The following is a 26,831-nucleotide window of genomic DNA, read 5'->3' on the forward strand; positions in this document are numbered from 1 at the left end:
AATCCCATTACTGAATAACAAACAAAACAAAACAAACAAACAGAAAACAGAGAAAAAAAGCTGTAGACAGGGATAAATGTTTCACCCAATTGGATTTATTCAAAGCATTAACTAAATACCAAAGCCTCTTTATCCTGAGCCCTGTTTGTTAGTCCAAAAAACAAAACACAAAACTTTTTCTGCATGGCATTTTCTTATGTGAGAAAGAAATCTGAGTACATGTGATTTTCACTATCTTTAGAGGAAGGAAGATTGCTTAGACAAGTGGTTCTACTTTTTTGCTTATTCTCAAAACTTTGCTTTAGGAATATAATCATTAAGTATCGCAGTGATTTTTACACCACTTAATCTCTTCTTCAGGTCACTTCGATCCTACAGAATATTTTTGGAGAACTTAACTATCTTCAAAGGATTCTAAATAAACCATAGACATTGGAATTGTGACATATGCCAACATTAGGATCTCAAATCACTATCTGGGCAAATAACATAATAGTAAAATTTCCCATGAGAAAACTCTGAAATTGCCTAGAACATATAGGTACTATCTGCTGTTCTGAAAAGTCACGTTTAAAACTTTGGATCCAATGAACTAAGTAGGAATCAGCAAACTACAGCCCATGAACTAAATCTTGTCTGTCTTCTGCTTGTTTTTATAAATAAAGTTTTATTGGAATAGACCCATTTCATCTATCAGTTGAGTCATTACAACAAAGAACACCTAGACTGCAAAGCCTGAAATACTTTTGATTTGGCCTTTTATAGAAAGTTTGTCAATCTCTGAATTTTATTATAAGAAAGACCAAAAGGAAATGAGAAGGTGAGTGGTGGAGGAACAATGGGGAAGGGGCAGAAGGAGAAGGAGAATCTTAAGCAGGCTCCATGCCCAGCATGAAGTACAACAGGAGGCTCCATCTCACGATGAGATCATGGCCTCACGGAAATCGAGTCAGATGCTTAACCAACTGCACTGCCCAGATGCCCCTTTTCAGAGCATTCTGGTTTTAAATTCCTAGTGATGAATGCAAATTGCCAAAGAATTCCAAAATATGCTAGCTTGCCTAAAAGGTTTTTTTCATTTGGTTTTAATGTTGTCTCTATAAACTTAATAAATATATTTCTCTCTTTCTCTCTTTTAACCCTATAGTGTAATTCCTGAATAAAACATAGCAAGAAAAAGGTGTTTACTGTGAAATTAATGAAATATCAGTTTCAGGGCTCTCACTTAAATGAACCCTTTCTAATAATACCTTCAAAGAACCCTAGCAATGAGTTAGTTCTATTTATTTACAAACTCTTTAAAATATAGTACTTTCACTGAAGTGAGTTAAGAATATGGTCTTCTTCTACTCCAAGTTGCCTTAATTATCTAGGTGTCAGATTGGTCTTGGGACTTTTTTCCTTGATTCAAGTAAAGAGATATTGAACTGGAGATACATTTAATTTAAATTTAATGGGGTATATTTATGTGGTCCATGTATGAATAGTCAGTTAGCCATTCCAGTATAGGTATGGCTCTTAAGAATACTTATACCTTGATCTGTCCAACTTACCCTATATTCGATTCAAATCTCATTGCTTGAAGTGTAATTGTGGTGGCAGCCAAAATTTCATGGCTGGTGGAGGAGACACAAGGTCAGAAATATCCAGAGGCAGAAGCCCCAGAAAATTATTCTAATCATCAATACGTGAAATAACAAGTGAAAAATTCATTTCCAATGTGTCCATTAGGTATTAAAGTTGTTTCACAACCCTGAGATCAAGACCTGAGCTGAGATCAAGAGTTAGTTGCTTAACTGACTGAGCCACACAGATGTCCCACTACAGAAGTTCTCTTTTTGATAGAGGTTTTCCCAATTTGATAACATTGTTTAAAGTGTACATCTCATCAAGAGTAGAGTGGGGCACCTGGTGGCTCAGTGGGTTAAGCCTCTGCCTTTGGCTCGGGTCATGATCTCAGGGTCCTGGGATCGAGCCCCACATCGGGCTCTCTGCTAAGCAGGGAGCCTGCTTCCTCCTCTCTCTCTCTCTCTCTCTCTGCCTACTTGTGATCTCTGTCAAATAAATAAAATCTTAAAAAAAAAAAAAAAGAGTAGAGTTACAAAGCCAGTAGGAACTTAACCACTTTTTGTTATAAACAAAATCAAATTTTGATCAACCCTGAAAAGAAAAATCTACATGATTTTTGATTTTAAATATGAAAAACAAAATAATATCATAAAGTTATTTGAAGAAGTGACCAATCAGTGTGCAGCCAAAGAGATAGGAAAAGAGATGTGGCACCTAGAAAATGATGTTATTTTTCTACATTCCTTCATTTCCGTGGTGTTTGCTATTCTATTTGTCTTTTCAGTTTTCTCAAAGGCTAAAACATCTTACCTTCCTGGATTCCCTCTCCAGTGCCAATGGTGTTTTATTGAAGATCGAAACTGGTAACCACAATTGAAGAATGGGTCTTTCAAAAGATTGTAAGACCTGAGTCTCTGCTTTGATTTGAATTTGTTTATAATGGTCAAAGTATGTATGCATGCAGTACAGCTGAAATTAAAATCAAATAACTATATTCATTCTCCAGAATTCACCTTAGTGCATTCTATTTCTAACCAATACTTAAATTCAGTAGGAAATTACTCTCTCTAGAAGCACTGATTGTGAATGTTTTAGAACTATTCATGTTCAAAACCTCAATGTCCCATAAACATTTTCCTAAAACCAATTAGAACAGGCACATGCCTGTCATGCTGTAAGGTTATATAATCACTGGCTGGCAAATTTCATGGTCTGAACTCATGCTTTGTTTTTTTTTTCTTTCTTCTCATTTAAATGTTGACCTAAAAAGGAATGGATCATTCTTAAATGTGATTTCAGTTCAGCTACTGGCATAAACTTGGGACTTGGAACATTATTATTGTTAGTTCTGATAATAAAATATTCAAGAATGCTGACAGACTGCTAGGTGCAAATCCGTATTAAATCTGTCTTTACTGAGTTTGTTTTAGGAAGATGCAGTACTGCATATGAAATGTAGGATTGTGGAATCCAAATAATCCAACTTATGTCAAAACTAAACAAATCATCTACCATGGTTTCGAGAAAATAATAATAATAATAGTCTGTCTAGAGAACATTATCTATTGCAACATGTGAACAAAATTCTTCTATGAATACATTAGCATGCAAGTATAAATCTTGCAAGGTATGGATTCTGCTTACTCTCAGTCCCCAGGTTTTTAAAACTTCTTTGATAACCTAATATACCAACTTGAGATATGCATTTACTGACTAAGGAATTTCAAGCTTCAGAAATGCTGGGCTGCCAAGTTCCCAATCCTTCTTACTCCTGCATTAATTAATATAAACTCATGCTTCGCAGAGTTTGCATAAAGTACAGTATGCTTGCTATCTATTCTATAATGGAAAAGCTGAATGTAGGATCTCAGAAAGTGGGATGTTATAAATATCTCCTTCACCATCCCTTGCAAACAGATTAAAGTTCTAGTGACAGAAAGGAGAGTGAACCTCGGTCAGAGAAATCATCTTCCTATTAAAAAGAAATGTGATGTCCACTTTTGGACTCCTCTCAGAATTATCCTAAGAAACCTGGACAGGACCCAGAACAGAATAACGAGAATTATTTGGGGAAAATCTGACATTCCTCTGCTGTAGTAGACTTGTACATAATTATGTCCAATACCCGTATCAACTGACAGTTGCATTTTACTTCAGCTGAAAGGATAGAAATTGAAGTAGGGACTTCAGTGAATACAACTTCCAGATGTTTTTGCTTGATAAGGAAAAAAGCTAATTTAACTATATGCAAAACATGTGACATTCATGATACTTGGTAACTGTTTTTAGGGTTGCATCCTCATACAGAGGATGAGGGGATTCACTGGAAACAAATAGATTTGGAGAATATATTACAAAGTATTTAAGTCCCTTTATCTTTTCTGATAGTGTTCATTTTACTCTGTAGTTTCTGGGTTCTGTATGACAAAATCAGATATTATAAGGTTTTTTGTTTGTTTGTTTTTGGTTTTGGTTTTGGGTTTTTGTTTGTTTGTTTTGGTTTGGTTTTTTTTGATGCCTCTGGTCTTCTTGATGTGTCAGTGTAATGGCTCATTGTGTCTGAAAATTCTATAGCTTGATACCATTTTTTTTTCCATTTCCCTGACACCCTTGAGTCAGGAACATCAAACTTCTAGCCATAATTGGAGACAGAACTTTTCTCCCCACATCACAGCATCAGCATGGTCCTGGTCTTACAGAGAAATCCTAGAGAATAAGTCCCTGAGTACTCTTTGATGTGGAATGAGTATGTGATTGACAATTCTGAATTGGTGGTATATTTTTCCAGGAGACCTTCTATTTCATCCAATTCTAATCACACCAATTCTTTGACAGACATTGGGTTAAAAGAATAAAACACAACTCTGCCTTCAAACAGTTCATACTCTGTTACAAAGAAAACAAAACAAAAAAACACACAAATAAACCAAATCTTGTAATACAGCAGAACTTACAGGGGTGCTTGGGTGGCTCGGTCATTAAGCGTTTGCCTTCAGCTCAGGTCATGATCTCAGGGTCCTGGGATCGAGCCCCATATCGGGCTCCCTTCTCCTCTGGAAGCCTGTTTCTACCTCTCCCACTCCCCCTGCCTGTGTTCCCTCTCTTGCTATGTCTGTCTCCATCAAATAAATATTAAAATCTTTTAAAAATAGAACAGAATTTATGCTATAATGCATTAAATATGAAATGTATAATGAAATTTGCACCAGGTGTTCGGAGAGCAACTAGTTATAGGACATTTCACTCAGCCTGGATGAATCAAAGTAAACTTCCTTGAGTGGATGATACATGGTTTTAGTCTTGAAAGATAAGTAGGGAATACAAGATAGAAAAGAAATCCAGACGGAGGGAACAAATACAAATGTCAGCCAGCTTGAGGAATCATGATTTTTGGGGGAAGAAACTGCAAATAGTTTAATTTGGCACATACAGATGGCAAATAGAGAACATTTCATAAAGAGACACAGCATTGATTTGGAGATTGAACTTTATCCTGAAAAAATGAGGAACCATGGATGGACTTTAGGGGATAAAAAAAGAAAGGACAAGATAAGATTTATATTTTAAACGTATTGCTTTGTATATTTAATATAAAAAATGGATAAAGGGAATTGGTAGTTGAAGGAGACAAATGAGTTAAGTGACAGCACTCTTTACTGTAGGTACTGAAATATAGATAATGTCAAAGAGTTGTTAAAAGGGTTAGTTGAGGGTGACAGGAATGGGATGGGAATTCTGGTTTGCCACTCACTAAGTATGTAATTTTAAATAAAACATTTAACATTTTTAGGTTATTGCTTCTGTTTTAATAAAACTTTTGAGGAATTAAACATAGCAGTATATACAAAGTTCTTACTATAATCCCTAGAACATATTATCTAATAAAAATGTAAGAAATGCACTTAAATAATGATTTCCAATCATGGGAACAATAATGGCAAAAAAAAAAAGAAAAGAATACTCGAGTAATTCATCAAATATTGTGGTAAAATGTAAACTAAATTCGTGAGTAAGTTCTTGTAAAGAGAATGACACAAAGATGCTCCCTTAGATTAAAAACACAAGCAAAATAAAATTATAAGAATCCCCTCCATGCAACAGTAATCACAACCCCAACAACTAAAAGCTTTAATGAATTTGATTCTTTCTTTGTGATGACATAATATTTACTGAGCAACTACTATCCAGCAGGCAGTTGGCTGAACTGCTTACATACATAATCATCGCAGCTAGCCAATATTCTTACATCATTTTATCTTGTAAATTTGGGGGAAAATACAGATTCAAAAGTAGGAGGAAGAAAAACGATGCCTCACTTATTAGGAGGAGAGAGGGAGGAGAAGGTGAGGACAGGGAAGGAGAAAACAAATAGATGCATAGGAAGAAAGGATCAACATGTGTTAAACATTTCCCAAGCGTGAGGCACTATTTTGGGCATAATGAATCTGGGTAGCAACACTGTAAAGTATAAGGGATTGTTACTATTTTGTGATTTAGGAAACAGAAACTCCAGAAGGTTGTTAATGAGTGAAATACATACAAATGTGAGGACATTGTGATCAAAAACAAAGAAAACAACAAAACAAACAAACCAAACACTGGCTCCAGAGCAGATCTTCTCACGGCAGAGTTTGATGAAGTATTGGAGGTTGTCCTGGGAGGTTTGACTTAACCAGTTTTGCAGGTGAATTAGCAGTGTAGTGGCCAGTAACGCTATTTGGTAAGCTTGCTCTGCTAGGATGCTTAGTAAAATAGCCCCTAGCCTGAAATAGTTAAAAGTCAATCAAAAGTAATTTAAGGAATGAGAGACATTTTACCAACTGTTGCTGTTGACAGGACCTGGGTATGCCATGACACTGTTTTATTTCAATGATGGATCAGGTAGTTTAGGTCAGGGAGAGAGGACAGTTGATTTCCATGGTGTAAAATAGTTCTCAATGAAAAACCCCTTCAGTTAAGAATCACTAAAGACTATGAAGACTGGATATTAAAAAAAAAAAAAAATCTGTACATTAAGACAAAAAAATATTGCCAGAGGCAGTTTGCAAAGAAATTACATCTGGGTGCAGTGAAAAGAATCCTAAGAGGAAAAGGTTCATTCACTGAGTGAGCTCTTTAGGGGAGCTATTATTTGATTAAGCAAGCTATTTATTTAAATAGAACGCATTATAGGACTAGTTTAATCCGGCCCTGAAGGCTATTTTAATGGGTCTGAGTATTGCTTCTGCAAAATAGATCCGATATTTTGATCACTGCCAATTTAATCACAGGATAAATCCCTTTACTGCAAGTCACGCTAAGCTTCTGGTCAAATTGAGAGGACATTTAAGAGGGGTTAGGACTATAAAGTCTAGCCTGGTTCTAGTTGGCCTTTCTTTTATTCTTTTTTTCCAGAAGATTTTAGGAGAACCAAATTTATTGATGAACTGAAGCATCTTAGAAGCAATGGGAAAATAATATTGGAATTAAATGACACCTGCTGAGAAAGGCCTATCAATAGGGAAAGAAAAAAAAAAAAAAAGGATCTCCCTGTTGTGATGGTAACCTGTGATGAAAAGCTGATCAGCTGAGCCAAAGATGGCACCACAATGCTAATGTATAAATTAGTCAATCCAGTTCTGGCAATCATAAATGTTTTAGGAATTGTGTTTTATTAAAAATAAATAAATAAATAAAAGATTTATTTATTTGAGAGAGAGCAAGGGGAGGAGAGGAGGGAGAGAAATCCTCTAGCAGATTCCCGGCTAAGAGGGAGCCCAGCATGGGGCTCAATCCAGGACCTCAAGGTCAGGACCTGAATGGAAATAGAGAGTTGGATCTTCAACCAACTAAGCCACCCAGGTGCTCTGGTAATTATGTTTTAATCACAAGAGGTTAGAGGGAATTTTTAAGGCTAACATAATAATGGAAGAATACACAATACACAAAGAAGATTTGATATTTGAAGTATTTGAAAATGTTCAAAATGATAACATATGGGATGTACATTCAGCTGATATGCCCTATTATATGTGCCTGAGTTGTTTACGATCTGTCCTTTTTAATGGGTGTTCATACTATACTATATTACATTGTTAACAATTCTGAATGTCATCCTGGCAATGAGAGATAGCATTTGTTTTCAAAACTGACAGCTCGGGGGTGCCTTGGTGGCTCAGTGGGTTAAGCCGCTGCCTTCGGCTCAGGTCTTGATCTCAGGGTCCTGGGATGGAGTCCCACATCGTGCTCTCTGCTCAGCAGGGAGCCTGCTTCCCTTCCTCTCTCTTTGCCTGCTTCTCTGCCTACTTGTGATCTCTCTCTGTTAAATAAATAAATAAAATCTTAAAAAAAAAAAACAAAACTAACAGCTTGAATGTTTATCTAACGTAAAACAAAAAACAAAAAACACCAGAGTTGTTAACATTTCAGGAGGGATATTGGATTGTGAGAAAGAACGAAATGGGAAAAATCAGGCTGGTTATATATACTTCTCTATTGTTTTGACTATTTGAAACAAAAATGTACATTTACTGATGACCTTAAAAAAAAGTACGTTTATATATTGTTAGTTAAAAATAAAATAAAATATATTTTATATAATTAAATTGGGAACAATAAGAAATAAGCAACTTTATAAACTATAAATAATTAATTATAGAAGTTAAATATCTTATGATTTATTTTCCATAGAGAGCTGATGGACAAAATTGCCAACATTTGGTATATGTACCCATTTACTTATGTTTTTTGTTTCTTTTGTTAGTGTTTTATAGTTTTTAGCATACAAATCTTGAACATATTTTGTTGGATTTCCACTTAAGTGTTTCATTTTGTGCAACAATTCTATATGATATTGCAGTTTTAATTGTAATGTCTAGGTTCTTATTGCTAGTAGGTTGAAATACAATTGACTTTTGTACATTGATCTTGTGTCAAACTTCCAGAACTCACTTATTAGTTCTACAGGGTTTCTACAGATTCTTAGGGTAAGCCTACCTAGACAATTATGCCATCTGGAAATGATGGTTTTATTTCTTCTTTAATGAACTGTATGTCTTTCATTTTCTTTCCTTGCCTTATTAAACTGGACAGAATATTTTTCACTGTGTAAAATAGTAGTGATGAGGCAGACATCTTTCCCTTATTCCTGATCACAGGGAGAATGCATTCACCATTGAGGATAATGTCAGCTGTGGATTTTTTGTACATAATCTTTATCAGTTTGAGAAATTTGCCCTTTATCTCAATTTTTCTGAAAATTCTAATTATCAGTAGACACTAAATATAGCAAATGCTTTTTCTGCATTGATTGATAGGATCATGCAATTTTTCCTTTTTGCCTGTTAATTTGATTGCTTACATTTATTGATTTTCAAATATTGAGCAAGTCTTAACATCCTCTAACATACTAAATATAAACTCTACTTTATCATTATGTATATCATGTATCATTGTATATAGATATATATATTTCATATGTATGTATATATATAATTCTTTTTTGTATGTTGGTGAATTCTACTTGCTCAGATTTTTTTAAAAAAATTGTGTCTATAGTCATGAAGGATATGAACTTATAGTTTTCTTCTTTTTTCTTTTTTGAGTATTTTTATCTTTATCTGATTTCAGTATCAGGGTAATCGTAGCCTCATAAAATTAATTAAATGTTCTATCCATTTTAGTTTTCTGGAATAGGTTAGGAAAGATTGTGTAGAACTATATAGAAATCTCTAGAGAAACCAGCTATGCCTGGAGGGGTTTTTTTGTTTGTTTTTTTGGAAAGGGGTATTCAAATTATAAACTTATTTTCCTAAACAATATAAGAGCTTCTCAAATTATTTGTTTAATATACATGAGAATGTAGTTTAGTAACTTTCTGGATTAGTTTTCTGTTTTCAATTCTAATAATTTATACTCTTTATAGTTTTCTTTATTCTGTTTGGTTTAAGTTTATTTATTTTTTTCTTTTCTTAGTTCCTGAGGTAAGAGTTTAGGCTATTGATCTGAGATTTTGCCTCTTTTTAATGCATGCCTTAATGCTATAAATTTCTCTTGGCACTAATTTAGTTGTATTATGATATGATGTATGTTGATTATTTTTTATGAACATATAATGTATTATTTGCCCCAGTATGTTGATTTTCTTTAGTAATTGTGTATATTTTTTTAATTTCCCTTTGAGACTTCCTCTTTACTATATGGACTATGTAGTAGTGTGTGGTTTTATTTCCACGTGTTTGGATATTCTCCTTTCTTTTCCCATTATTGCTTACAGCTTGATATTATTATAGTTGTAGAACACACTATCTGATACAAATTCTTTAAATTTTTTTCATGTTTGTTTTATGGAACAATACAAGGTTTATTTTGCTACATTTCCTAGGGGCAATTGAAGATAATGTGTGTTCTGCTGTTGTTGAGTGGGATGTTCTTGATTATATCTTAGCAGTTGGTAATGCTCTTATGTTCCTCTAAATACTGGCTGATTTTGGCTAGTTATTCTATCAATTATTGATACAGGGATGTTAACTTTTCTAAATTTAAGTGTGAATTTTTCTGGATCTCCCTTCAGTTCCATCGGTTTTGGCTTCCCATCTTCTGCAGTTTTGCTATGTCTTATTGGTAGGATTATCCTGTTTTATTTTAAAATCCTCCTGTTGGGGCTTCTGGGTGGCTCAGTGGGTTAAAGCCTCTGCCTTTGGCTCAGGTCATGATCCCAGAGTCCTGGGATCGAGTTCTGGGATTGAGCCCTACATCCTGGTCTCTGCTCGCCGGGGAGCCTTCTTCTGCCTCTCTCTGCCTGCCTCTCAGCCTTCTTGTGATCTCTGTCTGTCAAATAAATAAATAAAATCTTTAAAAAATAACAAATAAGTAAAATTCTCCTGTCTCTGGTAATTGTCTTTAATCTGAAATCTATTCTATTTGTTATAGCCATTACTGTTTCCTTTAATGTTTGTATAATATATATTTTCTCAACTTCCATTTTCAAACTGCTTATTTTGTTACACTTGAAATGAGTCTTTTGCAGAGATCATTTAGATAGACCATGCTTGCTTTTTTAAAATTTTTTTTATTAAAGATTATTTTTGAGAGAGCGAGAGAGAAAGGGCACGAGAAAGCACAAATAAGGGCAGGGCAGAGGGAGAAGCAGACTCCCCATTGAGCAGGGAGCCAGATGCAGGTTCCATCCTAGGACCCCAGGATCAGGACCAGAGCCGAAGGCAGGTGCTTAACTGATTGACCCACCCAGGGGACCCATTTATTTTTGTTGTTTTTTGGTTTTTTGTTTTTATTTTTGTTTTTAGTTGACTCTGACATGCTCTATTAACTGAAATATTTTGAACTTTTATATTAACATGATTATTAATATGTTAAGGTTTATGGTAGAAAAAAGGATAATGTCCATCCAAAGATATCCACATCAGAATGACTTGGACCTGTGAATATACTACTTTAAGTTACAAAGGAAATTTTGCAGTGTGATTAAATTAAGGATATTGAGGTGACAAATTTACCCTGTATTATTCTAGTGGGCCCAGTATAGTCAAAAGGATCTTTTGATGCTTGGAGGCATCTTTTGACTCATGGAGGCAGGACGGTCAGAGTAAAAAGGAGAGGCAGTGATGGGAGCAAAGGATGGAAGGATGCCATGGCAAGGATGGGACCACAAGCCAAGAAATGCAGGGAGCCTTTAGAAACAGGGAAGGCCAAGAAATAGTTTTCTCTTGGAGCTTCTGGAAGGAACCAGACAAGCTGACACCTTGACCTTAACCTAGTAAGAATGACTTTGGATCCCTGACCAGCAGAATTATAAGATTAAACATTTGTATTGTTTTAAGCCACTATTCTTGTGGTCATTTAGTACAGTAACAATAGAAAAATAATACAGAGCTAACGTCTGGAATTTTATTTTATTTTTCCTGTTTGTTCTCTGTTATTTGTTTCTTACTCTGTTATATCCACATTCTTGTGTGTTATTTGAAAATTTGTTTTTAGAATTCTACTCTGATTTATCTGTGGATATTTTTAAAAAGGTTAATTGGTGCCCAGTTTTATTGTTTTTGAAAAACAGGGGAGCACTTATCTGAAAATATAGCTAAGTGCATTCTTATTTATGATTACCTATATTCATGCACTGAAAATATTTTTATTTGGACCAATCCTGTGATATGCCATTTGTTATAAAATGAAGTTCTTACAATGAGTGTGGGCAATTTATCCTTTTCAGATAATGGAAGAATGTATCAAATCTTCATTTATTTTCTAAACATTAAAAAAATAAATAAAAATTAAAAAAAATTCAAGTCTGGTAAACCATGAAGACCCAACACCCATAGCTCTCCTCCTCAGACATCCACTTCTGCAAGGACACAATATGTTTGCTAACTTTAAAATGCTTATTCTTTAAAAACAAACAGTTTTTACACAGCTGTACAAAATCCTTAATGTTTCTTTGACAATGGAATATAATGGAATTTTACAACTATATAAAAAGTGTCTTTGCTCAAAGAACAGTATTTTACTGTGTGTACATGGTTGACTGACAAAATTCTCTACCACCCAGCATTCTAATTAATTGATGAAATAAGCTATCTCTACAGGGATATTATAGGATTTCCAGGAATAAAGAAAGGAAGGAAGGGAGGAAGGGAGGGAGAGAAAGAGAGAGGGAAAGAAAGAAAGAAAGAAAGAAAGAAAGAAAGAAAGAAAGAAAGAAAGAAAAGGAAAGAGAAAGAGAAAGAGGAGAGGAGGGGAGGGAGTGAGGGAGGGAGAGAAGGAGAGAGGAAGGAAGGAAGGAAGGAAAGATGGAAGGAAGGAAAGAAGGAAGGGAAGGAGGAAAGATGGAAGGAAGGAAGGGAGGGAGGGAGGAAGGGAGAGAGGAAGGAAGGGACACACACAGGCACACAAAAACTTCTATGGCTCAAAACACAGTATCATGGCCTATCTGCAGGCAACTTAAAATAATTGCCAAATACAATTTAGTGATAAAAAAATCCTTTCAGTGATGAAAAAATACTTCTAAGTCCCACTGAAGTACTGTTGTAGTTTAACTATACATAAGAAATTACTTAACTCTTGCTATTCCAAATATATTTAATGCTCATTTTTCAAGATGAGCCTAACCGACCCCCTGAAAAGTAACTGCATTGTATCTTTGAAGTTAAGAGGAAAAACAAATACACACACAGTACTGGTGACAAATATACAGCAGAGTTACTTCATTTTTCTCAAAGACTGAAACCAATTCTCAGGACCAGGAAGAGCTAGAAATTCACCTATTTTCAAAGATTTGTTTGTAGACTATGCAGCAACTTTGTTGTCTTTTCTGTATCAAAATCTGAAACCTTGCCCCGCCCAGGACTTCCTCTGAACACAGCATGAAATCCCCAGAGGTGGTGATGCTCCCACCTCTGCCACCACCATGCTCTTGGCCACCAAGGAAACCAAGACCTCCTCTGCTTCTGTAGTCCCTACAGTTATGGTTTGGACAAAGTGTAATTCCAAAGATTTTGGCATTTAATCTTCTTTCTTCAGCCCCAGTTGGTCTCTGTTCCCTATTATCATCACAAGAAATACTATCAAAGAAGGATTTGTTTTTGTCATAATAGTAATTAGGTCCAAGTAGATCTCCTTCATCTGCATTTCCTTCACTGTTTTTGGTGAATATCTGCTTCTGAGTCTTTTATCTTCACCATTTATAAGGTTTTCCTACTCCTCAAGTTTATCTACTTTGAACTCAAGTTTATAAGGAAACTATCAATTTCCTCCTTGTTAAAATGTGCATTCACACTTCAAAGGTGAAAATGTTTCTCAAATTTCATCAGACTGCCTTGAACACCACATCAGCCCTGCCACCTTGACAACCCAACACTCTCTCCTTGGAACCAAAAGAGCACCTGGAACTATTTGTTTGTTACTGTCATTTTGGGGTTGTTCATTTTCTGGTCTTGAAATTTTGTGTGTTTCAGTGCACCTGTGCTCTTGATTTTCTGTTGCTTTTTGGTTGATAGATAGTAAAGGCCTGATTGATATGGGGTCCTTTTCCTAACAGGTGCTGGAGCAGGTAAGTGAGCAGAGGTGGTCTGTATTGCTTGTTTCATGGTTGGGCTTTTTCTCAAAGGTCCTAACTGAGGGCTTAAACAACCTTGAGACAGGTGTGTTTTTAGACACTGTGCATCGTGTATAAAGGCAGAACCAACTGCTACATTGGGATACACTACCACTATTTGATGTTTCTTGTCCAAAGAATGTCAAAGAGCTTCCAGCAACATTGATAGCACTGAACTACTGCCCAACTAATGAATTTCAAATGAATTGACTGTGATTTGACATCCTACAGAGAAGTCCATAGGGACTCAATGCCTAGAATGAAGAAATAGATGAGCTTAGTGGAAACAATAAAAGCTAAGTCTGGCTCGATGAACATTGTGGGTTTGGTGACTCATAAACAGTGAAGTCTTTAATATCATTCCCATGGAATATGATGTATTCAAAGACTTCATCTGGAGGTGGGATTGGACAAATTGTTGGTCTGTCTTTCTGACCAAAGACATAGATTTGGTGAGGGCAACACTGGAGTTCTTGACATCGATGGTGCAGAGGATGCCCTTGCAGCAGATCTCCACCTTCGAGATAAGGCTCATCTTACTGCCTATATAAGGAACATCCCCACTTGTGGTGCCATTGTCACTGTTAGCTGCTCACAGAGAGGCAGATCTCACACTGCTGTTGAAGCTCTTCAAGCCTGTTAGCTCTGTCGGCACTGGCCCCAGGCTCCTCTATATGTAGACTTCTTCTTTTTCTTTCTTTCTTTTTTTTTTTTTTTTTTTAAGATTTCTTTATTTATTTCAGAGAGGGACCTTGTGAGTGGTGGGGGGAAGGGCAGAGGGAGAGAAAGAATCCTTGAGCAGACTGCCCTCTGACTATGGAGCCTGATGTGAGGCTCCATCCCAGGATCCAGAGATCATGACCTGAGCAAAATTTAAGAGCTGCGGCTTAAGTGACTGAGCCACTCAAGCTCCCTTATCTGTGGATTTTTAATGTGTTTCTTTGTATAGCTTTTTTAGTGTTTTTTGTAGGTATTGTACATATATTATATACATTTATTTATATATATAATATAAATACATAATATGTGTAATGAATAAATTATCAAAGTGTACTAATACTGTAATTTTGCCAGCTGGAATGAATATATAAATTTTACCTTCCTTTACTTAAATTTATCTTCTTCTGTTTATAATATAGTTGTGTTAAGTATTTCCTCTACTTGCACTTAGAAACACATCAGTGTCATAATTTTTGCTTCAATGTTAAATGTAATTTATAGAACTTGAGAAAAAGAAAATCTATTGTATGTATCCCTACTTTTGTCTATCATGTTTTTTTTTCCTGCCTCACTGATATTTCTGATATTTCAAGTCCTCTCTCTCTTTCTTCCTTTCTCTCTTTCCTTCTTTTATTTTCCAGTTAGAGAATTTTCTGTAGCTATTCTTTTAGAAGACTTCTGTTTGTAATACATTTATTTAGTTTGTCCTAATGTGTTAATTTCTTGATTTCTTCTTCATTCTTGAAAGATATTTTTGCTTGGTATAGGATTCTGGGTTGGCAATCTTTTCTAAGTTCTTTTTTTTTTTTTTTCCTCCAGCTCTGGAAAAATTATGTGTCACTTCATTTTTGTTCTCTAAAAAATTATGTTCTCCATAGTTTCTGACATCATTTAATATTTATTTATTTATTATTTACCGGCAGATAAGGATTTGCTTCTCTTACTACTTTCAAGGTGGTTTGTTTGTTTGTTTTAGTCTTGATTTTCAGAAGCTTTACTACTGTATCTTCTTTGAGTTTATCTATTTCAAATTTGCTTTTGTTGAATCTGTAAGTTTATATATTCTACCAAACTTGGGAAGTTTTTGCCATTACTTCTCTGAGTATTTCTTAGAGGCACCCTTTTTTCCCTCTCCTTCCAGGACTCTGATGATGCAAATGTTTCCACTTTCATGATAGCCCCAAAGATCCCTGAAACTCTGTTCATTCTGCTGTTGAACTTATTTATTTATTTATTTTCATTTCTATTCTTTTATTTTCCTGTTCTAAAATTTCTATTTGGTTCTTATATATGATTTCTATATCTTTTTTTACTTTGTTTTTGTTTTCATTTGTTTCAACTACTGGCCCATTGAAGCATTTTAATGATGACTGCTTTAAAAGCTCTATCAGATAATTCTAGTATCTCTGTCATTTCTGTGTTGACATTTACTGATGCATTCAATTTGAGTTTTACCTGGTTCTTGATATGATGAGTGAATTTCATTGAAACCTGGTTACTTTGAGTTTTATGTTAACAGAATATGGATCCTACTTAAATCATCTGTATTAGATAGTATGCCCTGACATTGAGTTGGAAGAAGAAGAGGAGGTTCCACATTATTATTTTCAGTAGATAGCAGTTCATTTTATCTACTTTCCTTCATTCACACCTAGTGAAGGGGTGACCTTGCTGTTGCTGAGTCAATGTGGAGATTCTTATTCCCCAGTAGAGCTCTACTGTTATCTCCCTAGAGTGGTAAGAATACTTTTCTACTATTCTCCCTGACATAGCCTCATCACTACAGGAGCTTGTGAAAGTCTTCATTCTCCTCATAAAACTATAGTGGCTAAGGTAGTAGGTACCCCATTACCTCCAGCTAGGGATTGGAATCTAGGTTTGTCCACATGATCTTCACTAACACTGAGGTAGAAGTAGGGAAGAGGGTTCATTATAGCTTGAAGAGTATGAAAGTCTAAGCTGACCCTTCAGCCTTTGCTACCTGACTTATATGGGGCCACAGTTTCTTTGTGGTGTCTGACTTCTCTGTGATGTCTGACTTCAGTAGAGCAGTTTCCACCTTAAAGTTTTCAGTCTTACTTGGTTGCATATTTCCTGGTCCTTTGTCTAGAGAAGGAAGTCTCTTGTGGGGCTTTAATGTCCATGTCCATTGATAGTTCTGGGTAGCAAGTTTTTTTCAGCTCCGTGTTGGGAACATATGAGGCAAAAAACAAACCCAGGGAATTCACAATTAAATTATTCCTTGGGTCTCAAAATCTTTAGTCATCTGTCTTTTCTCCCTCCTTCAGAGTCTTCTTATGTTTGCTTGAATATGGAATTGTTTGGATTATACATTTTGTTATATTTATTATACGGCAATATGTACCTCTGGAAACAGACATCACTTGTGTCCCATGTTGTGTAATCTCAGCTCACATTTTACATCATCTCTTGCTTCAGCAAGCAGCTTCCTACAGTTGTAACTTAGAGTGCTTTGACTCACTACTCCATGCATCTTTCTCTTCATTCCCTGGACTTCTGTCATAACCTGTCCAGCATTCAATCATGTTTGTCTTGGAAGTGTGAGACATTCTATGTAGCAATCCTTGAACATGGATGATAGAGATCAAAGGATAAATTCTCTCCTCTCCCAGGCCTCTGTGGATCATTCTTTTTTTTTTTTTTTAAAGATTTTATTTATTTATTTGACAGACAGAGATCACAAGTAGGCAGAGAGGCAGACAGAGAGAGGAGGAAGCAGTCTCCCGCTGAGCGGAGAGCCCGATGCGGGGCTCAATCACAGGACCCTGGGATCATGACCTGAGCCAAAGGCAGAGGCTTTAACCCACTGAGCCACCCAGGCGCCCCTCTGTGGATCATTCTAAGGCACATCTAGACAGATCCTCAAAAGATCCAGCAAGATGGAGTCTCAGAGGCCTCCTGTTTAACCAACTGGAGAATACACCACAGTATTGGCCTTTCCTAGTTCCTGTTTTACAGTTCCTCATCTCTAAATTCTGTCTCTGGAACACCTACCAAATAAACCCTTGGCTCAGATTCTGATTGCCAGCAGCAAACTAGTGTAAGAAATATGTTTTACAGGAAAAAAAATAATAGAGCAATATCATGTTTGACCTATGGAAAGCAGTTAAGAGCATAAATCACTTCTGCTAACTTGTAACTCAATGGTTATTTAAAATCCTACTTGATATCAGAATGAAAATATTAATCCAGAACAAAAAATAACAGTAAAGCATTTTATAGAAATAGGACAATAAGTTTTTTAGGTGGAAAATTTAGGAATTAAATTGGTAAGCATAGTGAATATATAGAATAATAATGTCAAGTGTTCTAAGTTCAGATTCAAACAGTAAGGAAGAAGACACAATTGAATTGAAGAATCCTTCAATAAATTTGGGAAAGCTGCAGAGGAGGAGAAATCACATAAATTGTTTATATAAGAAAACATATCAGATATGAGTGTCTACATGGGTCAGTTGGTTAAGCAAACTGTCTTCAGCTCAGGTCATGATCCTGAAGTCTGGGGATCCAGTCCCAGTTAGGATTACCTACTCGGCAGGGAGCCTACTTATCCCTCTGACCTTTCCCCTCTCATGCTCTCTCTCTCCCATTCTTGCTCTCTCTCTCAAATAAATAAATAAAGTCTTAAAAAAAAAGATATCAGATAATGACAAGTAATATTATATGTTACTATGGTACTAAAACAAATAGATACAATATGGATTTCAATATGTAGCCTTTTAAATGGAATTCCCAGGACACAGTGAAAACCTTACATACTCTACACTGACAAACTGAGAAACTCCTTATTGATGAGAATACTGAGGGATTTAAGCAATAAATGCTTAACATATTTCATGTATTTTTTTATCCCAAACATTGTTGAGGCAAAATTTTGTACTTTTTATTAAAAAAACACAATTATTGTTAAATCAAATAATTGTTATAGTAATTGCAATTTGAGAACCTGTCAAAGCTCTACATTGTTCTATTAGAGTCAAAAATTTTAATTTGTAAAATCCTTTGCTTAAGGCACAATGTTACTTTTTAAAGAGATAATTGTAGAAAGGCAAATAGCATTTCTAAGATGCTTCCCCCCACCATTGTCCCTTCAGTAAGGTTCATTACAAATGAAAATACTAAGAAAATGGGCTGTCAAAGCTTCACTGAAACAATACCCAATTTTGAAGTATTGTCTCTGTATGTGTACTTATATTGTTAAATCTCCAAAGTACAAAATTATTTTCTAATCTACTATATATGGCAGAAATATAAGTGCTTTTCCTTTTTTATCATTTAAAATAAGTTTAAAAATAAAATTCCCTAGGACATTAGAAATAATTGTGTGGGTATGGATTTTTTTTTCACTAAGTTATTATAAAAGAATATATTGGATAGGATAACTGATTTTTATGTGAATAGAAATGGTTAGGAGTAACAATTTTAGAAACTATGTTTAAAAGGATAAAAAAGCAAAAGCAAAAGGTGATACCAGGTATTTCTCTATTTTAGTTATCTACTTCTTCCATAATTTCTTTCTTTTTATACTGTAAATCAAAAGAGTTTATGTAAGAGATATAATACCCACAGCTGGGTTCTCAACTTGTTTTGAACTTTTGGTACCTCACAAATTCGACATAGTGTCAGCTTTCACCTGTGTGTGGTGAGAATGGGTGTTGTACCAGCCAATTATACATTTCTGTTCTCTCTGATTATATCGATTTTACATTTGTGTTTACTTTGAGAAAATATAACTTTCCATCTAAATTCATTGGTTGTAAAATAATCTCTTTGAGGAAAAAACAGTTACATAACAAAAATTTGTTAATACCTGGTACTTAAATCAGTATACCTGGATACTTTATCTTTCTTATTGGAAGTTGGCAATCACTGTTCTACTGAATCATCTTGAAGAACATCTTCCTGAAAATGTATACTTTAATTGGAGGTCTTCATTCCTCATGTTATAGTGTCTGTTAGCTTTAGACATAAGGCATCATAAGACACACATTTTGGTTGAGTTTTGTGAATGTGGAGAATCTTCTAGACAAGTATGTGGGAACCCATACAGGAAAGGGGAAAACTAGGGATTGGATATCTTGGATGTGTCAGACCCCTGGTAAACTTGAGCCTATGGGGATGGTAATCTGACCAGGTACAGTACTCAGAGGACTCAGCAAATTGTCAGTAATTGACCGAGTTGCCTCAATTTTTGTTTCTTGTCTCTTCTATTTTCTTACCTTTTAGCAAGGTACGGATCAGTTTTTTGTTTGCCTGTTTAACATTTAAAAGCTATTTTTAATTTTGTTCCATTAAATATATAGGCTCTAAAATAATTGTGATTTTTTTAAAACTCAAATTCAAAGAATTTGTTTGCAGCATTTATTATTTGTTATTTATTATTTATTTTTAACTTCAGTACCATAGCTGCCCAAAGTAGTACACAAGTGATGAACACTTGTAAGATATGAGAAACTTTGCACCCTAAGATGTATCTTATAATTACCCTATGCTAGAGGATTCAGGTTGCTGCATTCAATTTTCATAACATATATGGATTAATGTAATTTTTTTTTATTTTGTTATTGGTCAACTTCAAAGATTTATTCACAAGCATGTATACCATAATATGAAGCCCAAGAACCCACTCATTCACCTTGAAGAGAAAACAGGTACCTCTTTTATATTTTCAGTCACTTTTTGTTTTATTTATCACCTAATTATAACTATGCAAATAGTACTATATTTTCAGAAGATGTTTGGTCATGAACATTTTTGATACTTAAATGTATACCCACATATATAAGCTTTGTTATGTATGCGGGTAACAAAAGATTTTTGTTAAAGCTATACTACATAGAAATTAATCATAGTAAAAATTAGAAATTTTGTTGGAAACTTTATTTTTAGATTTAATACCATGAATTAATTTCATGATATATAAATATTATCAAGACATCTTTTAAGTTTCAGATATGGAAGTCACTTTTGAGTATTTACTAAATGGTTAATAACCATTTTTTAAATAAACAATTAATCACAAATAATAACATAAAAAAAATACATGTGCCCACTATCAAACTTACCAAATAAAACACTATTGATAATTAAAAATCACTAAGAAAGGGTGCCTGACTGGTTCAGTTGATAAGAGCACGTGATTCTTAATTTTGTGTTTGTGAGTTAGAGCCCCTTATTGGGTATAGAGATTACTTTTAAAAAAAATCTTAAAAGGGGCACCTGGGCGGCTCAGGGGGTTGAGCCTCTGCCTTTGGCTCAGGTCATGATCCCAGGGTCCTGGGATCGAGTCCCACATTGGGCTCTCTGCTTGGCAGGGAGCCTGCTTCCTCCTCTCTCTCTGTCTGCCTCTCTGCCTACTTGTGATTTCTGTCTGTCAAATAAATAAATAATCTTAAAAAAAAAATCTTAAAAAAAACCTCTATGTATATTTTTCTCATCACATTTCTCTTTGTACCTCATAGGTGTTACCACAGCCTTTAATTCTGTGTTTAGCATTCCCTTGATTAAAAAGATATATATATTTTACTATCATATATCTAGCCCTTAAAATTCTGCTATTCAGTTTTGCATGGTTTTTATCTTTACATAAATGATATCATGCTAAGGTAGTCTTCTGTGACTTCCTTTTTCAAACTTACTTTTGTGAGTTCATCTACTTGATTCATATAGTTAAATTCAATTCAGTTTAATTGCTAAATATGCATTATATGTATCCATTATCTGGCTGATTATATTTAAGCCATTTAAATATTTTTCTCATTAACAAGAGTTCACTATAAATAATTCCTATATGCACACTTCAATGCACATACAATGATTTTCCTGAATTTGTTTAATTCATATAAATTGAATCTGAATTGCTTCTTTGAAATGAAAAACAAGGCAAGATGGCTACTTCACTACTTCCTATTCAAAATTTCACTGGGGACTCTAATTGTGGCAATAAGGCAAGAAAAAAAAAATCATAAAGACCAGAAAGGAGGAAACAAAACTCTCTATATGCAGATGTGTGTACATAGGAAATTCCAAAGACTCTACAAAGCAGATACTAAAACTCAGTATTGAATTTAGCAAGACCAGAATATATAAAGCTAATATAAAATGGTCAATTACATTTTAATATACCCACATATAATAATTGGAATTGATATTTTTAAAAATCTTACTTTTGGTAATATCAGAAATGTAAAATACCTAGGAAAAAATTCTATAAAAACAAATCCAAGATCATTTTTCTGAATATTACAGACATTTCTAAAAGAAAAAGAATAGATAAATGACAATGTATATCAAGTTCACTGGGCAAAAGATTTACTGTTACTATGATAACAATTCTTCCAAACTGGTCGGTTATAAAGTCAACTCATACCAACCAAAATTACATCAGGATACTTTTTAAAGGAAATTGGTAAGATGATTCTAATATTTAGAAAGCACTTAGACTTACCAAGGTAATTTTTTTTAAAGATTTTATTTATTTATTTGAAAGACAGAGATCACAAGTAGGCAGAGAAGCAGGCAGAGAGTGAGGAAGGGAAGCAGGCTCCTGGCTGAGCAGAGAGCCCAATGCGGGGCCTGATCCCAGGACCCTGGGATCATGACCTGAGCTGAAGGCAGAGGCTTTAACCCACTGAGCCACCCAGGCGCCCCGGGAACAGAGATTTTTGACAACAATTCAAAGACAATGAAGGGAAGGAAAAGAAGATATATTTTATTACTATAACTAGATCAAATTGGCATATATACGAAAAAACCAGAAGACACAAACATTAATTATTATACAATGCCATGCAAAACTATTAACTCAAAATGTATCATAGTCCTAAATATGAAACCTAATACCTAAGGCATTAAATTCTAAAACAAAGCACTGGAAAAAATCTTTGCAACCTCAAGACGAGATCAGGTGTGCTCAGGGTGGTATGGCCAGAAACACTTTGCAACTTTAAGATAGGCAAATATTTCTTAGATTAAAAAAAAGAACAAAATTATATAAGAAAAAAAATAACGAAATGGATATCACCAAAATTAAAATCTTTTGCTCTTCATAACACATCACTAAGAAAATAAAGGTGATAAGACAGAGTGAGGGAGAAAAGATTCATAGCACATATAAGACAAAGAACTTATGTACAAAATATATAAATAGTTTTCAAAAATCAATAAGAAGACATACAATGTAATAAAAATAAGCAAAATATTTTATTAGATTCTTCACAAAAGAGGAATACAAATAGCCAGTGAGAACATGAAAAGATGATTGAAAGCATTGGTCATCAAAGAAATTAAAAAACCACAGTGAAATACTACTACATATCTATTAAAATGGCTCAAAGTTAAAAATCCAGAACATAACAAGTGTTGACAAGGATGGGGGAAAATGACCCCTCTCATACACTGCTAAAGGGAAGATGAAAGTGTACAACCATATTGGAAAATCCTTGATGGTTTCTCACAACTTGAACACATCCTACCGTATGAGTGAGACAACTGACTCATAGATATTTAGCCAAGAGAAACAAAAGCATATATCTAAACCAAACACAGAGTATACAAAAAAGTTTATAACAACTTCATTTACAGTAGCTCAAACTATAAGTAATCCAATTGTCCACAAATTATAATATATTCTTACAATGGGATACTCTTTGGCAATTAAAAAATAGCTATTAAGGGGCGCCTGGGTGGCTCAGTGGTTTAAGCCGCTGCCTTCGGCTCAGGTCATGATCTCGGGGTCCTGGGATCGAGTCCCACATCGGGCCTCTGCTCAGCGGGGAGCCTGCTTCCCTACCTCTCTCTGCCTGCCTCTCTGTATACTTGTGATCTCTCTCTGTCAAATAAATAAAATCTTAAAAAAAAAATAGCTATTAATACACAGCAACACAGATGGGTCTTAAAATTATCTTGCTGAGGAAAAGAAACAAGCAAAAAGAATATATACTATATAAACAACTTATATACATTTAGAGAAAAGGCAAACTCATTTAGAATGACCAAAAGCAATTTAGTTATTATGTGCAGACACAGATGAAGGAAGGGAAGGGATTAGAAAAGAGAAGGGGTGCCTGGGTGGCTCAGTGGGTTAAAGCCTCTGCCTTCTGCTCGGGTCATGATCTCAGGGTCCTGGGATCAAGCCTCAGCAGGGAGCCTGCTTCCCCATCTCTCTCTCTCTGCCTGCCTCTCTGCCTACTTGTGATCTCTCGCTGTCAAATAAATAAATAAAATCTTAAAAAAAAAAAGGGTTAACCACTCTTGGGCGCCTGGGTGGCTCAGTGGGTTAAGCCGCTGCCTTCAGCTCAGGTCGTGATCTCAGGTTCCTGGGATCAAGTCCCACATCGGGCTCTCTGCCCAGCAGGGAGCCTGCTTCCTCCTCTCTCTGACTGTCTCTCTGCCTGCTTGTAATCTCTGTCTGTCAAATAAATAAATAAAATCTTTAAAAAAAAAAAAAAAGAAAAAAGAAAAGAGTGTTAAGGGGTTGCCTGGGTGGCTCAGTGGGTGGGTCAGTGGGTTAAGCCTCTGCCTTCCACTCAGGTCATGATCTCAAGGTCCTGGGAAAGAGGAGGCCTGCTTCCCACTTTGCTCTCTGCCTGCCTCTCTATTTATGATCTCTCTCTTCCTGTCAAAATAAATAAATAAAATCTTTAAAAAAAAAAAAAGGAAAAGAGCATTAAGAACTTTCTTGGATATGTTATTGTCTACATAGTCAAAAAAATTAGAGCTCTTATGGAATTATCTAGATAATTACCATTAAATTATTTTGTAATGAAGAAGTGATTAAAAATGTTATCAAATAGAAGTAAAGAGTTTGCTTCAAAAAAAAAAAACAAACTGTCTTGGGGTAATAGAAATATTTGCTTTCCTGATTGTTGTGATGGCTTCACAAGCATATACATCTTCTAAAACTAACCAATTATTATTAATTATCTGCTGTATTTCAAGTACCTTTAGGAAAGTCATTAAAATAAAGACATCTGATACCCATGAAGATGACATGGTAATCATGAATCTTCTTAAATTATGAAGTCTTTATGAAGATTTCATGAAGTCTTCATGAATCATGAAGAGGAAAATTCCATTCCTTTTATTGTATCAGATTCATAATTTTAATCCACAACTAAAATATATCATACATATAACACTGGATTATATTTATGAGTTTTCCTATATTTTCCTCATGTTTTCCTTGTACACCTAGTTGATAGTGGATAATTGACTTAATAATATATTACTTATCTACTCACTGATGATTTATAAGGCACCTACTTTATACCAGTGTTCCATACACTGAGGCACAGAAGAAAATAATGTTCTATTCTAATAAAAAGAGATACAAAATCAATCAATCAGGATATTCCAAAGTGAATTATGTAAAATAGAATAAAGTAATGTAAAATATGTAAAATTGTTGAATGAGTGAATGAATAAATATAAACCTGTTTTGAAAGTCCAAACTTTATGTTTATTGCTTTCAACTTAAAGTAATAGAAAACCTAACTAATAGTAAAGAAAGAGTGTTTACCTTTGTCATAATATGTGAAAATGTGAAAACTGGAGTGAAGCACTTACTGTCCTTATTCCAGTGACTCAATTTTTTATCTGTCATCCTGGCTCCTTCTGTCTTTCACCTTTACCGGCCTTATTGCTTTTGATTTGTTCCCATTCTTGTCGCCTCATTGTTGTGATATAGCTGCTGTAGTATCCGGCTTTTAGAGTTGGGCTTAAAATGATCAATATGTAATTCTTCTGTCTCTCGCTCAACTCTGAAACGGTGGATACATAGCTGCAGAAATCAGGCCAAGTTTAAAATTTCATATTTGTTTCTGAAAATCCTCATTTAGGGACACCTCTTAGCACTGGGACTAAAAAGATTCTCTAAAAAGCACTTGTTCAATTAGATACACAAACATGTGCTGGGACCAGCACAGCTAGACTTTCTGAGGCCTCTCTTTCAAGGATAGATGGTACTGTTGGATATTTACCATCTGAATGAGCAAAGAAAACCTTTGCTCTGAAGACAAATGCTCCCTGGGTTAGGCTAGGAATGTTTCTTTTCTCAGTCTCTCTTTCCTTCTTGGAAAGGTGCACAAGAGGCAGCCAGAGGATGGACGCTGTCTCCACACTGAGTAAAAACCAGGAGAATTATCTATAGACTATTGGAAACAAAGGGAGAGTAGATACCCACCTTTATTTGGGGGTGGATTTCTTAAGTTTTTTTACCTGCTTTGTATGAAGTCTAGAAATATAATGTGGTGATGTCTCAAAACTCTGTAATCAAAATAACAATAAATCTGAACCAAAACAAAAAGGCTTTGACACTTCAGGCATATTGCAAGCCTCTCTGTAATGTTTGGTGAATTGTGGGTATTTTTAAACGAGATACTATGTATTTATGCATTATCTATCTATCTACCTATCTATCTAGTTAATCTATCATTTATCTATCATTAAATAGATCCCCCAAATATATATTATATACTCTGAATTGTGATACAAAAGAATACGCTGATGACAAAATTACCCTAACCCTAACCAATTTGGGGCTCAAAATTCTGTGAACAAGCAGTCTTGGTATTGTTCTGTGACAAAAGGCTAACAACCCTCACCACCAAACCAACTGCCCTGAAAATTCTGAATCTGAGTCAAAGTGATAACAAAATGGAAAGATCTATATCATCTCCGGCACTAGACAAATAAAGGAAATATTAAAGGCAGGTAGATGACACTTAAAACTAAATAAAGGTCTCTAGGTATTTTTCAAAATAAATCATTTTACATCTATTTTTATCTATCATTTAAAAGAAGAAAATTGTTTGCCTTAGAGAATGCTACACTACTAAACAAAGTTTTAAAATAAAATTACCTTATTAAAATTGCAATCATCTGCCAATGATATAGCCTAAAATAGTTAGGCTTTGTTTATCTTCTATATCCATTGTGCCCTCTTCTCTCCATAGTACTAAACTTTAGTTTAGAAAGTGCCATTTGGTTTTTATTATTGTATATATAAAACACAAAAACACATCCAAAGAATTAAAGCTGATAAGCTCATATGTAATAATGAATAAAAAGTTTTCCCCAAAATTATATGTAATGGTTAAGGATGTGCTTGAACATATGCATTAATTAGTCTGTGTCCTCCAAGAAGCCGATTCCAAGATGAGGTTAGATACACAAGAGGTTTTTTTTTTTTAAAGATTTTATTTATTTATTTGACAGAGAGAGATCACAAGTAGACAGAGAGGCAGGCAGAGAGAGAGAGAGAGAGAGAGAGAGAGGGAAGCAGGCTCCCTGCTGAGCAGAGAGCCCGATGCGGGACTCAATCCCAGGACCCTGAGATCATGACCTGAGCCGAAGGCAGCGGCTTAACCCACTGAGCCACCCAGGCGCCCACACAAGAGATTTTTTAAGGGAACAGCCTGTGAAGGCAAATGAG

General features: G+C 34.9%; 1 pseudogene; it reads right to left on the reverse strand.

Moving 5' to 3' along the window:
• Positions 1-12,782: 12,782 nt before the first annotated feature.
• Positions 12,783-26,831, reverse strand: part of LOC125094159 (protein LSM14 homolog A-like) — a 39,906-nt pseudogene continuing 25,857 nt past the window's right edge.

The sequence above is a fragment of the Lutra lutra genome, chromosome 2 (genome assembly GCF_902655055.1).
Source record: "Lutra lutra chromosome 2, mLutLut1.2, whole genome shotgun sequence".
Classification (NCBI taxonomy): domain Eukaryota; kingdom Metazoa; phylum Chordata; class Mammalia; order Carnivora; family Mustelidae; genus Lutra; species Lutra lutra.